Source organism: Hypanus sabinus, chromosome 15, assembly GCF_030144855.1.
Source record: "Hypanus sabinus isolate sHypSab1 chromosome 15, sHypSab1.hap1, whole genome shotgun sequence".
Classification (NCBI taxonomy): Eukaryota; Metazoa; Chordata; class Chondrichthyes; order Myliobatiformes; family Dasyatidae; genus Hypanus; species Hypanus sabinus.
In genome coordinates this window covers 58,629,873-58,643,090 of record NC_082720.1, presented here as the reverse complement: position 1 = coordinate 58,643,090, position 13,218 = coordinate 58,629,873, and positions in this window count along the sequence as shown.

Sequence of the window (13,218 nt, the reverse complement as noted above, 5' to 3'; positions counted from 1 at the left end):
ATAACTCCCCATAAACACAAGGGATCTGCAGATGCTAGAAATCCAGAGTAGCACACACAAAAGTGTTGAGGAACTCAGCAGTTCAGGCAGCATCTATGGGAATGAATAAACAGTCAATGTTTCAGGCTGAAACCCTTCATCAGGACTTGAAAGGAAGGGGAAAGAAGCCAGAATAAGAAATTTTGGAGAGGAGAAGGAGGACAAGCTTAAAGGTGATAGGTAAAGCCAGCTCGGTTGGGGAGGGTGTCAAATAGCAAGAAGCTGGATGGTGATAGGTGGAGGAGACAAAGAGCTGAAAAAGAAGGAATCTCATAGGAGAGGAGACCAAATAAACATATGATTTACCAAGATTGTTGAGACACCATTTCCAAACCCACAACCTACACCAGCTAAATAGACAAGGGAAGCAAAAGCATTATGCCCATATCCTTCTAAATCCTTTCTACTCATCTAACTGTCCAACTGTCCAAGTTATTGCTGTAACTACGCCAACAACTGGCTCTGACAGATCATTCCACAGGAAGCAAAATCAGAACCAGAATCTAGATCAAGTTTATTGTCACTGACTTGTCATGAAATTTGTTGTTTTATGCCAGGAATACAGTGCAATACATAAAAATTACAATGTTACATTAAGAATATCTAAAAAAAATAGTGCTATAGAGAGCAAAATAGTGAGTTAGTGTTCATAGGTTTGTTAGAGTGTATTCTAGATATATGACATATATCAAAAATTAATTTCAACAGCAACCACTTTTTAGAGCTGAATAAGGACAATGGTCTTCCTTGTGCTGCAGACTGGGGTTGGTGGCAAATCACGAAATACCTATTCACCTGAGATGTCTGCATATGCATGAATGCAACTCAGAGACAGTGGTGATATTTTAAGTGTGTTGTGTTAAGATCTTGGTGTATGTAATTATGTGCAACTCAAAGGAAACATTATGGATGTAATGTACCTATAGAAATTGTTCTGTTGTTACCTTTGTTCTTTAACATATGAAAATATGATATGACGTTGGGTCGGGGGCTTCTTCTTCTAAAAGAGTCTCCGAAGATGCTTACCTCTTGTGCTAAATATTAACTTCTATATCCACCAACTTTAGTATCTCTGGTTACTTCATTCAAAGTCACAAGTTCATTGTATGTTCAGATGTCTGAACGTATGGGGGATGATGTTGTTCCTTATCTTCTTCCTGATGATAGTAATGAGAAGAGACCATAAGACCATAAGATATAGGAGAAGTAGTTCATTCGGCCCATTGAGTCTGCTCCACCATTCAATCGTGGACTAATCCAATTCTTCCAGTCATCCTCACTCCCTGCTTTCACCCCATACCCTTTGATGCCCTGGCTAATCAAGAACCTATCATCTCTGCCTTAAATACACCCAGTGACTTGGCCTCCACAGCCGCTCATGGTAACAAATTCCACTGATGTACCACCCTCTGACTAAAGTAATTTCTCCACATCTCAGTTCTAAAAGAACATCCTTCAATCCTGAAGTACTAGAATCCCCTACCATGAGAAATAACTTTAAGAGGGATTAGAAGTGGACAGAGTGAGCAGCTTCACGTTTCTGATTGTCAAGATCTATGAGGGTCTAACCTGGTCCCAACATGTTGATGTAGTTATAAAGAAGGCAAGACAGCTGTTGTACTTTATTAGGAGTTTGAAGAGATTTGGCAAGTCAACAAATACATTCAAAAACTTCTATAGTCCTGGATGGTGATGGTCCTTCATGAATAATGTCACCCTCTTCAGGCATCGTCTTTTGAAGATGTTCTCAATGCTGGAGAGACTAGTGCCCTCTATGAAGCTGGCTGAGTTTACCGCCCTCTGCAGCTTTTTACAATACTGCCATATTTTACAATTCATCCATACCAGATGGAGATGTAACCAGTTAAAATGCTAGTGTATTTCTATAAAAATTTGCTAAGTCTTTGGTGACATACCAAATGTGCTTTAACTCCTAATGAAATATAACTGCTGGCACGCCTTCCTTGTAATCACATCAATATGGATACCGTCCAAAAAAGATACCCTCAAGTTCCTATTGAATCTCGCCACTCTCACCTTAAGGTTATAATCTCATTCTTGATTTCCTAAGCCTGGGGTAAAAATGACAGTATGCATTTACTCCATCTATGCCCCTCATGATTTTATTCATATTTTTTTCAAATGTGCAAGAGTTTATTCAAATACAAAATATATAAAATGTTCAGGAGGTTACAAAACTGTTAATAATTTCAAATTAAAATGCAGTGAATATTTCTGCAAAGCACTCAATTCCCAGGGCATTCACTATTCTCGGAGATCCCTCACTGGACCCATAGAAATCACAAACTACATCTCCATGGAAACCTAAACACGAATGTAACCCCAGATGAGGGGTAGGTAGTCAGCTCAGGCAAAACCCTCAACTGTCCGCTGCCTGGGCCCATGAATTGTCTTCTTGGCCACGCCATGAATTATTCACATCCATGTCTAACCACTACAATGGTTCAATCTCAAGTCAGGTCATCTGATGAAAAAATTACACCTTCAATCTCAGACAGCAGTGTCAGTGAGAATACAATTTGGAAGCAAATTTTTTAAAAAATAACTATTAAGTCATGGAATCAAAATAGAGCCATAAAGGGCTCACAAAAGTTAGAGTAAATCTATTAAAACACTTTCTCTGAGCACTGTGTTCATTCTTAACTCTACCAGTCAACTTTTGCCATCCATTCAAAGTGGAGTAGGTTTTAACAAATGAAGAAGAACACTTAGAACACTTAGATAGTTACCAATTAACTGATAGAAGTCAAAGTGTAGGATCAAGGGGCAGCTTCTCAAAGCTTCGAAGGTATTAATGCATTTATTGAACTATTTCCTGTAGGCTTATTGTTCTGCCTGTCTAGAGAAATAACATTTGAAGGGGAATTTAACAAGAATTCTATGAAAATTTTATGAATAGTGGTTGGAGAATCAATATTAAAGAATCCTATTAACGATGTAGACAATTTGCAGGCACTTAATCAGTTAAGGTTATTCAAAATCACTACTGAAGATGAATCACAATGTTAGTTAGAAATGAGATATTAGAAAGAAGTTGTTAGAAATGAGATATTTCATTATATTCTAATCAGACATATTATAATAACTTGCAAAGAAAGCAAAATGCCATTCCAAATAATTGCAAAGCAGTCAATTTATATTTGCCTTTAACTCAATAAATTGGTAGTTGAAGGGAAGCAGTTATAAGGACAACTGTTGCTTGAAGGATAAACTGTAGCAGGGTCTGACTGAAAAAAAATAGAATTTGCATTTCTGTATTTAAAAGCAGAAAATGCACCACGGGTCAGGCAGCATCCATGGAAAAAGAAATTGGGTTAACATTTCAAATTGGTGAAATCAGAATGATGAAACCTGTGAGCAGAACTAGAATAAGTGAAAAATCAAATATGTTTCATTTGTGGAGAAGGGATTGGTTTGGTGGAGAGTGCAAAGGGAATATTTCTGATGTCTAATAGGGCATATTCTGGGATTATGGATTAGAGCAAATATTAATGTCAATAGTAACCAGTCCAGAGCTGAATGTTGATTGTAGATTGAGCTTAAGATGCAGTTTATAACAATGGTTTTCCTGTAGCTGCAGACTGGGATTGATTGCAAACCAAGAAACACTCTATTGGCCTGAGATGTCGGCATATGCATGAATGCTGCTCAGAGACTGCAGTGTTTAGCACTCATTTTGGATGTTTTGGTGTGAAATATAGAGGTCTGAAAATTATAGGTAACTCAAAGGAAGCATTATTAATGTATTGTAAGTATAGAATCGTCCTGCTGTTACTTTTGTTCTTTAGCATATAAAAATGTGATGTAATGTTGGGTCAGGGAGTCTCTCTCCATAGTGACTCCAAATGAAGTCAGATTTTGTCTGCTGAATGAGGATGTTTTTGCTTCCAGCTGTATGTCTCTCTGGTGGCTTTCATTAACAATGGAGAGGAAGCCAAGTGAAATTGAATGTCTTTCAGCATGCAAACATGACCTTCTGATCTACACCAAACAATACTCCCATCAAAGCTAATCCTACGTGTTTGGCACAAATCTCTCTAAACCTCTCCTATTCATGAACACGCCCAAGTGCCATTTAAATGCTGTCAATGTACCTGTCTCAGCCACTTCCTCGGGTAGCTCATTTCCATATACTTGCCACATTCCAGGTTTCTATTAAATCACCCCCCCCCCTTCACTATGAACCTTCACAAAGTTCTTTACTTCACAATCCTTGAGCAGAAATGTTATACACATTCATCCTATCTATGCCCCCTATGATTTTAAACTTCTCAATAAGTTCGCCCCTCATTCTCCTATGCTCCATCGAAAACTATCCCAAATTGTTCACCCTCTCTCCAAAACTCAAATTCTTGAGTTCAGGTAATATCCTCATAAATCTCCTATGCACTCTTTCCAGTTAAATGGGATCATTCTTATGTCATCCATTTATTCATTCTTTATGTGCCGTGTTGTATAATGCAGGTGATCATGGTCTTTCCATACCCATGTTTGTACTTGGAAAATTTTTCTACCAAAGTGGTTTTCCATTGCCTTCTTCTGGGCAATATCTTTATGAGCCATTGTCAATACTCTTCAGAGATTGTCTCCCTGGTGTCAGTGGTCGCATAACCAGGAGTTGTGATATGCACCAGCTGCTCATACCACCATCCACCACCTGCCCCCATGGCTTTACCTGACCCTGATCAGAGGGCTAAGCATGTGCTACACCTTGCCAAAGGGTGATCTACAGGCTAAAGGGGGGGGAGGAGCACTTTATACCTTCTTTGATAGAGACATATCTCCACCCCACCACCCACTTCCTCCATACTACTACTATGACATCGATTCAGGCCTAAGGGGCCAGGGTCAAGCAAAAGGCAGAAGGCACTTCCTCTATCAATGCAAGCAAAGGTGAACAAACTATTCCAGATGCGGCTTCACCAACATTTTGTACAACTGCAACAAAACATCCCAACTTCCAGAACATTGAACATAAAACACAGTCCACAAGATGTGCCAACCTTTTAACCTACTCTAAGATCAACCCTTCCCTCCTACATTGCCCTGTATTTCTCCATCATCCCCATGCCTATCTCAGAGTTTATACTTGCCCCCTACCACCACCCCTAGCAGGGCATTCCACACACTTACAACTCTCTTACCTTTGACATCCCCCTATACTTTCTTCCTAATCGCCTATAAATTATGTCCCCTGGAATTAACCAGTTCCACCCTGGAAAAATGTCTCTGGGCATCCATTTGATCTATGTCTCTTATCATGTATATCTCTATCAGGTTGCCTTTCATCCTTCTTCATCCCCAACTCGCTCAACCTTACCTCATAAAGCATGCTCCCTAGTCAGTGCCTGACCCTTCTTTATCACAATGGCTACCTATAATGCCACTTTAAGGGAACCATGATTAATATGATAAGAGAGGGTAACGAATCCTTGTCAGCTGTAGCTGACCTATTTACGCCTGTGGGAGGTGTAAATAGAGGGACATTAGAATGGTAGAGAGAGATAAGGAAATTCTAGACTTATGAAATGTAGAACCTGGCTTCTAGAAATCCAACAGAATGCTGAGAAGCATCAATGAAGAGTAAATATTTGAATTAATAAGGCATAGAAGCAGGTATAGGCCATCTAGCCCATTGAGCATTCTCTGCCATTTCATCACTGACTTATTATCTCTCTCAACCCAATTCTGCCTTCTCCCCAAAACCTTTAATACCCTTACTAGATAGGGTGGATGTGGAGAGGATGTTCCCTCTGGTGGGGTATCCAGAACCAGAGGACACTGCCTCAAAATTGAGGGGCAACCCTTTAGAACAGAGTTAAGGAGGAAACGTTTTAGCCAGAGAGTAGTACGTCTATGGAACACTCTGCCACCGACTTCGGTGGAAGCCAGGTCTGTTTATATATTTAAGGCAGAAGTTGATTTTTTCCTGATCTGTCAGGGCATCAAAGGATATGGTGAGAAGGCAGGTGTATAAGATTGAGTGGGATCCAGGATCAGCCATGATGGAATGCCAGAGCAACCTTAATGGACTGAATGGCCTAATTCTGCTCCTATGTCTTCTGGTCTTATTACTATTCAAGAACAAATATGCTTTAAACATACCCAATGACTTGGGTCACGATGAATTCCACAGATACACCACACAATGTGGGTGAGATTAATGTTAGAGGCTGATAACTTTTCAGAAGAACTGATGAAAAGTGGTTGGGAGGGAGGAACCAGGCTAGTCTTACTGCTGTTTCGTTGCTTGTTCTGTTCTGTTTTCTGGTGTTCTGCTGAGCATATTGGGCATGCTACTGTAACTGAAGGCTAGCAAAGACTGGTTGAGGCTGGTGGGTTCATATGAGCAAACATGGATTGCGAATGAGAGATGGGTTGAAATGAGCTGCAAGTGATGACTCCTGTTAGCTGCGTGGAGCCTGGGGGTGACTGCCTGTGCAGTCCTGACAGGGGTTTGTGTTGCTGTTGGTGCTTTGCTGCTTGGTATGTTCTGTTTTCTGGTGCCCTGTGTTGTTCTTCTGAACATTGTGGGTATGCTCAGTTGACACCACAAGGTATGACAACATCTGTGGGCTGTCCCCAGGGTATCTTTAGGTTGTGTTGGTTGTGTTTCGATATACTCATGATAAATAAATCTCAATCTCAATCTGAGAACTAGTCAATATTGAAACTACCTGGAAAGCAGGTTATTTGAGAGCACTGAATTTAGTATTGATTCCTGAGAGCTGTAATGTGTCAGGTGATAAGATGATATTCCTTCAATTTACACTTGACAATTAGAGTAGTGCATGCAGCCAAAGGTGGTGAGTGAGAGGCACATGGAAAACTAGATCCTGAATGGAGGTGTTCTGAAATATGTTCATCCAAATCAGGCTCTGAACGTGAAATTTATGCTGAATGGGAAGAACTACAAATTGCCACTTCTCCTGATAATCTTCTGCTCATTTGTTTGTATAGTATTTATTGACAAATAAATATTACAATATTACAATATTCCTGTCAGCTTGAACCAGTCTGGCCATTCTCCTCTGACCTGTCTCATTAACAAGATGTTTTAGTTAGTTTCAATAACTGCCACTCACTGGTTTTAAACTCTCAACACTGTTCCATGTGAAAATACCAGAAGTTCAGCAGTTTCTGATATACTCAAATCACCCCATCTGACACCAACAATCATTCAACAGTCAAGGTTACATAAATCACATTTCTTCCCCATTATTATGTATGGTCTGAACAACAACTGAACCTTTTTATCATGTCTGCATGCATTTATGAACTGAGATGTTGTCACATGATTGGCTGATTAGATATTTGCATTAATAGGCAAGTGTACAGATGTACCTAATAAAGTGACCACTGAGTGAAAAGCTTAAACATGGTTTCTCAGTTAAAAGAAAACTGTTTATTAAATAGTTCATGTCATACTCTTCTGATTCATAATTTTGCAAATATTAAACATGAGTTACAGCTTTTGTCATACTTAATATTTACACCTATTGACAATATAGCAAGATATAGTGGAGAAAAATCATTTCAAAATGCCTATTTGATTAAATTATTTCTTTTCTCATCTTTGCAATTCATTTATGCTCCAATTGCTCCAATTTTTTAACAATTCCAGAAAGCAATTAGCTGCTCTTTTACATTCCTAGATGGTTTAACAATAAGTATTATGGCATAGACTTCACTGTGGAGGCTATCTTTGCAATTTGATGGCAGGTTTACACATCTGCACAATATCTCCCTGTCCCTCCAACATCTCCTCGTACACTGAGTGTGGCAGGCAGTATGGAGAACGCACACACCAGTTCTCATAAAGGGGTCAGCAGTGGAATGGGTGTCAACATCTCTGAGGATCTGTCCTGGCTCTAACATATTGTATTGATACAGTCACAACAGAGGCATGCCAGCAGCTCTGTTTCATCAGATGTTTGAGGAGCTTTGGTGTGTCACCAAAGACTTTTGAGAATATTTACAAATAGATTGTGCAGGGCATTCTGTCGGGTTTCATCGCAAGCTGATATGGAGCCTCCAACGCAAAGGATTGCAGGAGCCTACAGAGGGGTGTAGACTCATCCATGCCTGTCACAGACACAAATCTCTCCACCATTAGAGACATCTTCAAGAAGTGTGCTTCAAGAAAGCAACATCCATCACTAAGGAACCTCACCATCTAGGCAGGGGTTTCCAATCTGAGGACAATGGAGCCCTTGGTTAATGGTAAGAATCTATGGCTTAAAAATGTCTGAGAATTCCTGATCTAGGACATGCCCTCTTCTAATTATAATCATCAAAATGGAAGTTCAGAAGTCTGAAGACCTACACTCAATGGTTCTGGAGCAGCTTTTTCACCTGTTATCAGATTTCTGAATGGTCCATGAACCCATGAATACGAGCATATTATTCCTTTTCTTTGTACTATCTCTTTACACTCAGTGGCCACTTTATTTGGCACACATGAACCCCCGCTCATTAATGCAAATATCTAATCATGTGGCAACAACTCAACGTGTGAAAACATGCTGACGTGTTCAAGCAGTTTGGTTGTTGTTCAGACTAAACATCAAAATAGTAGAATGATTGTTGGTGTCAGACAAAGTGGTTTAAATATCTCAAAAGCTGTTGAACTTTCACACATAGCAGTCTCTCGAGTTTACAGAGAAAAGTGTAAAAACAACAATCATCCAAATGAATGGCAATTCTGTGCATGAATAATGAGAGAGGTTAGAGCGGAATAGCCAGACTGGTTCAAGCTGGCAGGAAGGCAACAGTAACTCAAATAACCATATGCTACAACAGTGGTGGGCAGAAGAGTTTTTCAAGCATCGAACCTTGAAGTGGATGAGCTACAACAGAAGTCCACAAACACACACACCATAGCCAGTTAATTAAATATAAGAGGTACCTAATAAAGTGGCCACTGAGTGTATTTTGTAGTTTATAATAAGTTAATGTATTTGCATTGTACTACTGCTGCAAAAAAAAAACAAACTTCAAGCCATAAAAGACAATAACCTTAAACTGGGGATTCTGATTCTGAGAAGATGACAGGAATTAATCTGGCGACACCAAGTACAGGGTACATGCTGAATAGCAGAAGCAGTGTTACTGAGACAGTTCAACGATTCACAACAAATGCCTCATTACTGCTGAAGGATCTGTGGGCAAAGGCTGAATTCATTATGAATCAAATTGCAGGTGACTTTAGAAACTGATGAACTGTAACTCACCCAATCTTTCTCTGATCAGTGAGACTCGGCCATATAAACTTGGCTAATAACAGTTTCACACTGAATTAGCTACCACCGACCCAGAAGGGAGCAGAGTTTTCAGAGCACATAACATGGAAGAGTGCAGCATGGGATCAGGCCTTTCAGCCCATAACATCCTTGTTGACCAAGATGTTAAATTAAACTAATCCCATTGTACTGTACATAATCTATATACCTCCAGTCACCACCTTTTCTAGTATCTGTCTAAACACCTCTTAAATGCTGCTGTAGTATCAGTTTGCTCTCTTCACGACATGCTCTCTTCTCGTTGCTGTCATCAGGAAGATGGTACAGGAGCCTCAGGACTCACACCACCAGGTTCAGGAGCAGTTATTACCCCTCTTCCAGCAGGCTCATGAAAGGGGATAACATCACTCAACTTCAACGCCCCCACCATTGAAATGTTCCTACAACCAATAGATTCAGTTTCAAGAACTCCTCATCTCATGTTCTCAATACTTATTATTAGTATTACTATTATTATTGTTGCTGTTGTTGTTGGTGTTGTTATTATTATTTCTTTTTATATTTGTATAGTTTGTTGTACTCTGCACTCTGGTTGAAAACCCTATTTGGGTGGTCTTTCATTGATTCTATTACAGTTATTATTATCTAGATTTAGTGAGTATGCTCTCAAGAAAATAAATGTCGGGGTTGTATATGGTGATATATATGTACTTTGATAATAAATTTACATTGAACTTTGAATTTTTGAGTTTCTACCAAGTCCACTGACAGCATGTTCCAGGCACCTTCCACTATCTGCATAAAACACATTTGCCTTGTAAATCTCTTTTAATTTTTGCCCCCTCATCTTAAAGCCCTGGTATTCCACAATGTAAAATCTGACCACCTATGCATCTCATAATTTTATAAACCTATTTGAATCATTTCTTTATTTATCCATTTACAGGATGTGGGCGTCGCAGCTAAGCCAACATTTATTGTCCATTCCTAGTTGCCCTTGTGAAAGTGATGGTGAGCTGCCTTCTTGAACCACTGCAGTCCCTGAGGTGTAGGTACACCCACAGTGCTGTTAGCAAGGGAGTTCCATGATTCTGGCAATATGTTTCCAAGTCAGGATGGTGAGTGACTTGGAGGGGGTTTCCAAGTGCTGGTGCTCCCAGGTATCTGCTGTTCTCGTCCTTCTAGTTGGTAGTGGTTATGGGTCTGGAAGGTCCCGGAGATGTGGTAATAAGTGTACAAACACAACAAAGTGACTTAAGCCTACTTTATTATCATAAAACAGAAAGCACAAATAAACCACACTAAATACTACATAGTAAGTTACAAAGATTTCAGGGCTCACAATTCTCAGCTGACACTCAATATTCAGGGGAGCTCTGAATTCAGATTCATCAAATCACCCTGGATCCATCCTAGACACCTTTCAATTGTAATCCTTGGTCCAAGTGAATTCCCAAGAACCGAGTGAAAGTTGCCTCAATAAATAGGGGTTCAATCCACCAGCATTGAGAGACGCATAGAGACAGATAAATTCTTTGGCCTTTTGTTCTTATACCACAAGTGACTGAGGCTAAGAAAAAATCCAGAGGCTATTAACAAAGCTATAGTGCAAGAATACAGCCTCTATTAGCAAACATTTAACAAATCTACAGTGTTTAACTTGCAGAGACACCTTACTTGCTGTGAGCTCACAAAGAGCTAAAGTTTCACTTGGAATTGTTCACACCATCAACTAATATTTTTACAAAATTTAATACAACACATCAGTTACCCCTCAGCCTCCAGTACTGCAGAGAAAACAACCCAAGTTTGTCCAACCTCTCCTAACAGCTAGCACTGTCTAATCCAGGCCACCTCCTGGTGAATTTCTTCTGCACCCTCTTCGAAGTCTCCATATCCTTCCTAAAATGACCATAAGTCCATAAAACGTAGACCATGGGCCATAAGACAACTAGACATTGGAACAGAATTAGGCCATTTAGCCAGTCGAGTCTGATCCACCATTTTATCATGGCTGATCTATTGCCCTCTCAACCCCATTCTCCTGCCTTCCCCTTCTATGCCCTGACTTATCAAGAATTTTTCTCCATTTTAAGTTCTCTCAATGTCTTGGTTTCCACAGCTGCCTCTAGCAAAGAATTACATAGATTCACCATGTTCTGGCTAAAAGAAATTCCTTGTTATCTCCGTTTTAAATTGAAGTCCCTCTATTCTGAGGTTGTGCCCTCTGGTCCAACACTCCCCACTACAGGAAGTACTCTCTGCTCATCGACTCTATCTAGGCCTTTCAACATCCAATAGGTTTCAATGAGATAAACCCTCATTGTTCTGAAATCCAGTGAGTACAGACACAGAGCCATCAAAAGCTCCTCATATGATAAGCCTTTCAATTCCAGATTCATTTCATGAACCTCCTTTGAAACCTTTCCAATATTAGCACATTTCTTCTTAGGTAAAGGGCCTATAACTGCTCATAATATTCCAAGTGAGTTCTCACCAATGCCTTATAAAGCCTCAGCATCACATCATAGGCTTTATATTCTAGTCCTCAGAGTTAATGCTAGCCTTCCTCACTGCCATCTCAACATGCAAGTTAACCCTTGGGAGCAGAAATAGGCCATTTGGCCCATCAAGGATGATTTATTATCCTTCTCAACCCCATTCTCCTGTCTTCTCCCCATAACCTATGATGCCCTGACTAATCAAGATCGTGTCAACTTTCACTTTAGATATAATGAGGAGACCTGAACTGCATGCAATATGGAAAATTTTACGCAACTGCAACCATCTACACATATCTAGACCGCTTTTTACTTGAACCATTTTTATTTTGCTTGTTTCTTGTAAGTGCATGGATTGTGTGAATATCCATTCTTTTTAGATTCTAGACGTGTCTAGGGGCCCCGAGGCCATTGATCTGTGTCCTTTGTCATGCTCACATCTCAAGCGTGAAATGGGGACCTGGAATTTTGATGGTCCTTCATCCCACATCCACATCACTGTCCCTCAAACGTGCAGTGGAGACTCTGACTCCAGATGTTTGCGTCTGAAGTGAAATAGCATGGTTAATTTAGCAGAAGCCCTGATGATGGATTTTGCTTTCTTTAAGAAGCAACTGCTGTAAATGCTACGATGGAGGGAAGTGATGTATCGGTTAAGTATTGGACTGAGTCCTCTACTCGCTGTAGCTTCAAGTTCCTAGGATTGAACATTGCCATAGTTCATCCTACCCAACCATGTAGACACCACAATAAAACCTCTACTTCTTCTGGAGGCTAAAGAAATTTTACACGTCCCATGGACCCTTACAAATTTTTATTGATGCACGACAGAAAGCATCCTATCTGAACGTATAATGAACAAGAGAAAACCTGCCGGTGCTGGAAATCCGAGCGACACACACAAAATGCTGAAGGAACTCAGCAGGCCAGGCGGCATCAGTCCTGCCGAAGAGTCTCGGCCCGAAACGTCGACTGTGCTTTATTTCATGATGTTGAGTTCCATTTCGTGTGTATTTCTTGAACATATAATGGCTTGGTATGGCATCTACTCTTCCCATGACTACTAGAAACTGCAAAGAGTTGTGGACACAGCTCAGCACTTCACAGAAACCAGCCTCCCCTGCATGGACTCTCCCGTTACATTCACTGCCTCACTAAAGCAGCCAGCAGAATCAAACTCTCCACCCACCCTGGACATCCTCTCTTCTACTCCCACCTATCAGGCAGAAGATACAAAAGTTTGAAAGCTTTTACTACCAGACTCAAGCACACGTTCTAGCCCACTGTTATAAGAATAGTTTCCAATTACAAAAAGTTGTACTCTTGAGGTCAAAATCAACCTCATCGTAATCTTGAACATTTTTAACCTGCACTGACACTTTCTCTGTAGCTGTTACACTTTATTTTACATTTGT